We start from the raw sequence: 6000 nt of genomic DNA, 5'->3' as shown, positions 1-6000 counted from the left end.
ATTTCACAGATCTCCTGTTCCTCGAGTCAAACTTTATTGCATTTTGAGGCCTACTGGTTTTGTGGCCCTACACCAACTTCAATGTTCACAGTTCAATCACAGCCAAACTATTTAATGTAGTTTTCCATCATTGCCAATGTGGAAATATGTCCCATTGTTTGTATCAATTTAGTGCTATTGGCAACACTCTTGTTTCTCAGTTAGAATGCCGCAAGCCAAAGATATCATAAAATCAAGGAGAACAGGTGGCCATTAGATCTCTCATGCCAATGCCAGCACTTTGAAAGATATGTCAGATCATTCCTCCACCAAACAACCTATCGAAATAAGATGCAACATTTATAGTTGTACAGCAAGAATCCTTAAATAGCTAAAGTAAAGCTACATCGTCAGCGGTGTCATCCTTCGGCTAAGATTTAAACCAAATTATTGTTAATCAGAATTGAACATGCTTCCCGCAAAACAAATAAATCAAAGAACCTTTGCAATTCTGGAAAATGCAGTTTTGGGGGGAAATTTGACCTGCAGTCATCGTCATCAAAACTTATTTCATTTCTCAATATTACAGCTGCTCATAGGATCTTGATGCATAAAATAACCTAATTAATAATAAAGAATTTTGAGATAATGACATTCAAATCACTTTGTAATGCTGTAAGTTGCTACAAAATTGAGAGGTGGGGGGGGGGGGGGGGGAGACAGATTCAAAGGGAACTTTTGTAAAGCATATTGAAAGAGAAAGAGAAAACAAATGATAAGAATGTTGGAAGAAGCTGAAGAGTGAGACTAACAGCATTGCATTTTAAAGTCCTTTTCTGTTTAAATATTGTTTTCTGGCCCATCAATTAATGCCTTTCGTTATCAAAATGATTTGTTTTGCCTACAATGTCTGTGTGGTTAAAATACCAGGCTCGTGATCCATAAATCTGGAATTACAATCCAATTAGTCAACCAACATAAGGGATTCATCCATTTGATCTTGTCCTACTTGTGCCAGATGTACCTGTCCATTATCATATTTTAGGAGAGATCGCTGCACTATCTTTGTGAAAGTAAAGTTCTGCCTTCTCAGCAAGGCCACAATCCAGCACTTTGTGAGGCACCACAAATGTACGAAATTGGATAGAACAGATCTGGAAACTCAAAATGTAGCCACCTCATGACCATGCGCAACAAAATCAATGTATAATCTCATTGTTCAACATACCCCTTGCTCTGCCATTGACATCAAGCCAAGGAATGAACCCTGGCTCAATAAGACGCGTAAAAGGGCATGCCAGGAACAACAGCAGGCAGAGCCAAAAATTAGTTGAAAACCAGTGAAGCTGCAACACAAAGTCCATATGTGCATCTCTCAACAATAGCAGTCATAGTCGTCTTTAAAAAATCCCACTACCAACAGATTAAATCAACGGTCTGCAGGCCTGCTGATTCTGGTCCTGAATGGACAGTACGGTGACAATGGTGGAAGATAATGTCAACAATGCTGCCAGGTGGAATTTACTCGTGAGTTACTGCTCATTGATAGCCAGTTTGCATTTCATCAGCATCACCCAGTTCCAAGGCTCAACATAGCCTTGGCTAAGGTGAAAGTGACTGCCCTTGGTGTCAAAGTAGTCGTTGGACCAGGGTAGTCCTCATCCTTGGTATCAATGTACATCACAAGTGTGACTTCAAGGAGGCCAAGTCAATAGGTGTCGAGGAAATGATACACCCCCTGTCATTCCAATTTTTCCACTATCTCCAAGACACCAGCCAGGAATGTGATGGAATATTCTCTGCTTGCTGAATGAGTACTGCTGTAAAAACCCCTCAAGAAGACCAACACTATCCAACACAAAGCAGTCCACTTGAATGACACTATTCACCACCCCAAATATTCATTCCCTATCAAGAGTCAAGAGTGTTTTATTGTCATATGTCCCAGATAGAACAATGAAATTCTTACTTGCTGCAGCACAACAGTATATTTAAACATAGTACACTGTGAATAATATGATAAACGAGAGAGAAAAAAGTTCAGTGTGTGTATATATCTATCTATATACTATTAAAACTCAGATCTTATTTATATATTTTTTTTGGGTTTGACCTGAATATACCGTATATTTATACGTAACAGCGATTGCGGCAAAACGGCCGACCGTAGCACGACGGTTTTCGCACCGCCTCAATCGCCAATCTCGCGCTCGCTCGGCCGTGATATTTTCATTTAATTTGGTCGCGTGTTTTTTAAGTTACAGAGGTTTTAAAGCGCTGCCCCCCCCTTTTTCAGGGGGGCGCTGCGGTGCAGATTTAGTTTTCAGCTTGTGGCTTGTGACGGCTACATTTGTTTCGAAAGTTTCCAGAAAAGGATTTAGTTTTCAGCTTGTGACGGCTACATTGTTTCGAAAAGCTTCCAAGTAGTCTTTTTTGTTATTGCAAGTCAAGTCAAGTCAAGTCAAGTCAGTTTTATTTGTATAGCACATTTAAAAACAACCCACGTTGACCAAAGTGCTGCACATCTGATTAGGAAAAAAAAAAAAAAGAAGGCTATAGTGGTCACTTGACATACACAGATCAGGAGGACGGGCCCAACGGGCACACTTGGAGAGTAAGAGTGGGGCTGGGGGAGGAGAGAATGGGGGGTGTGGGGACGGGCCCAACGGGCCCTCTTTTCTAGTATATATATATATATGTGTATATATATATATATATATATATATATATATATATATATATATATATATATATATATACACACACATACTCACAAGTACACATACACACTATATATATACACACACATATAAATTATATATACACTAGACCAAGTGGACCCGTTGGGCCCAAACCTCTCCTGCATTGGTGCAGTACCCTCTCCTCCCCCTTTTCTTCTCCCTCACCCCTCCCTCCCTCCTCACCTCTACCCTCCCTCCACCCTCCTTCCCCACCCCCTCCATCCAACTCAACCCCCCTTATCCTCCCCCCCCTCCCTCTCTCCCTCCCCCCTCCCCAAGAGATAGATTTTAACTTTAAAATGTGAATACCTTAAAAAATATAACACCGATTTCAATTAAACTTCTTCCATTAGCAACAAAGGGACGACAGTGAGTAAGGTGGGCCTAAAATTATCGCGCTGTCGTGTGCTATTTTGGCTGTAGTTCAGGAACAAACAAACAAACGAGAGTTTTCGTATACAGATATGCATACACACATACTGAGCACCAGTGCACAGAAGTTGCTGTGTGGACTATCCACAACAGCGGTCTCCAAACTGTGGCCCGTGGGCCACATCCGGCCCGCCACGGGATTTTATCCGGCCCGCAGCAAGCTCTTAACACGATCCGTGCTGCGGGTTCTGTGGTCGCGTGGGAACTTTTTTTAGCGGCCCTTTTCTTAATGGTGGTTTATTGTCACGTATGCACTATACAGTGGAATTATTTTAGCGTAGATCACATGTGCACAGGTCACCACCATATTTTGGCGCCGTTTACAAAAGTCCAAAGTCGGGTCCGTGCGCTGGATGTGCTGGAGTGGCTCCCGATCTAGGCGAGCCCTGGGCTGCTGCAGGGCCTCCTCCGTCGCCCTCGACTGGCTTGGCCCGTCGATCGACGTCCCTCTCCTCGCCCGATCGACTGCCTGTGTGTCCCGTGGGAAAACCCTTCAGCAGCCGACCTTGCAGGCGCTGGAGACATTACCCCTCTCCTACAGGCCCACTCGTCATGTCCATCGTCACAAGCGGCTCCCTCCTCCTTGGTTCTCCAGTCTTCAGGGCCCATCTCAGCGGCAGTTTCCAATCTTACACGTCAGGTAGGCTATCAAGTTGAGGGCTTGTATGCAGGTGTCGACAATAATAATTTTTAATTTTAATGATTTCTTAGCAGAATGCCCACCCGTGGTCAGTCCGCCATGATATCATACAATATTTCTATATTGACTACATGCCCACTGGTGGTCACTGTACTTTTTCTGTTTTATAAATAATTGTATACCTACGGTATATATATATATATATATATATATATATATATTCCAATATTTCAAGCTCTTTTTAAAAATTCAATATTATTTATTTGTTTCCATATAAACCTCATTAAATTTATAAAACTGACATTTCTTTCTTTTTTTCCTCCAGCCCTCAAAAATGTGCCAAATATATAATGTGGCCCTCATGCTGAAAAGTTTGGAGGCCCCTGATCTACAAAAACGCACTTCACTTACTTCCCTTGACTACTTCAACAACATTTCTCAGACCCTCAAACTCCACCATTCATGGACAAGCATAGCTCATGCTTACAAATACCACCACTTGCACTTTATCTCCAAAAAACACACCATCCTGACTTGAAGATACCACCAGTCTTCAGTCATCACTGGGTCTAAGTCCTTGAACTCCCTCCCCAGCAGCATCGTGGAAAACCTTCACCAGAAGAATGACGTGGCTCAAGAAGGCAGCTCACTACCATCTGTCCAAGAGAAACTAGAGATGGGCATTAGATGCCACACTTTCCATTGATGTCCACATCTGGTAAAAATGAGCAAGAAATTCAACCTATCCGTTACCCGTTCAGTTGCATTACTATACTTTCCCAGGGTAACTTGCAAATATATCCATCTCCTTGTCACCTGCCCATGTAGCTTGAGGTCAGTAGATGACTTGATGTTGCCACCTCTTCCAACAATGCCAACCAAAGCCCCAGCTACAGCCTCATCTACTTATTGTTTTTGCTTTCGCCTGTTTTCCAACGTCAATCCATTAAGTAAATTGGTCCTTTGAAATTGCTTGACGTGGAACTTGACTAAAACCTGTTCTCAAAGAAATAGAGAATTTTGGAGAGAAAAAACAAGATCTCGCCAACAAGAAAGTGATAACGAGCGGAAAAATCTGCTTTCGCTGGTGCTGAGTGAGGGTTAACAATTGGTCAGGGTGGTGTCCGCATTGTGCAGGGTGGTGCTAACACCATTGATCGGTGGCCCGTCCCTAAAGTTGACCAGGACTTTCCGGGCAAGGATAATGGAGCACAGACCCAGTGACTCACATTACAAATTCCTTGCATTCCTTTCCCATTGTTCCCTTTCCCCCCACCAAGGTTAACTCGACGTTCAGAGAAACACCCAGTTTCCTGTTCTCAGAGAGAGCTGCCGGCGATTCAATGATCGCGGCATCGTCCGTGCAACAATATAGTCGACGGCATCAATCATCTTTCTGATTTACGGCTGGAAGTTAAAGGAGATGTTATTTGCCACACCTCCCAAGTTGACCTCAAACCGCGCTCGGTGTGTGATCCTGTCCCCTTGTCCCTTCAGCATTCGGCAAGGGAAATGCAGCCTTCCAACCACGGGCGAATTTATTACATCCGATCAGGGTGAGTGAAACAACGTCTTTTGAACTCAAGCGATCGTGTTTCTGGCCAGTGATGCGGTGACTCAGGATCACGCACTGAACACGTCAACACTAACACAACATCGCATCCAAAATATTGCAGTGACTCATTCACATCACACTACCTGGTCGTGATCACTTTGTGATTGATTCAAGGCCAACATATTCCCGCACATGTTCCCATCCCTCTCAGGACATCGTCTACGTCCAGCGTAATGTGGTTCAGTATGCATCTTTCCATCAGTTTGTATGGGTGGCACAATAGACAATAGGTGCAGGAGGAGGCCATTCGGCCCTTCGAGCCAGCACCGCCATTCAATGTGATCATGGCTGATCAATCTCAATCAGTACCCCGTTCCTGCCTTCTCCCCATACCCCCTGACTCCGCTGTCCTTAAGAGCTCTATCCAGCTCTCTCTTGAATGTATTCAGAGAATTGGCCTCCATTGGCACAGCAAGGATATCGGCCGGTAGCTACGGGGAAGATTGGCATCTTTGCCTGGTTTTGGTAAAGCAACAACCTTCGATTTCCGCCAGACTCGTGGAATGGAATTGGTTGCTTTGCAGATGTTAAACATCTCCAGCAGCCATTCTCGTGCTCTGGGACCCAGATGTTGCAGCATCTCAATTTTGATG

The sequence above is a fragment of the Rhinoraja longicauda genome, chromosome 5, assembly GCF_053455715.1.
Source record: "Rhinoraja longicauda isolate Sanriku21f chromosome 5, sRhiLon1.1, whole genome shotgun sequence".
NCBI lineage: Eukaryota > Metazoa > Chordata > Chondrichthyes > Rajiformes > Arhynchobatidae > Rhinoraja > Rhinoraja longicauda.
The sequence above is the reverse complement of the archived record's forward strand: the minus strand, read 5'-3'. Positions refer to the sequence as shown.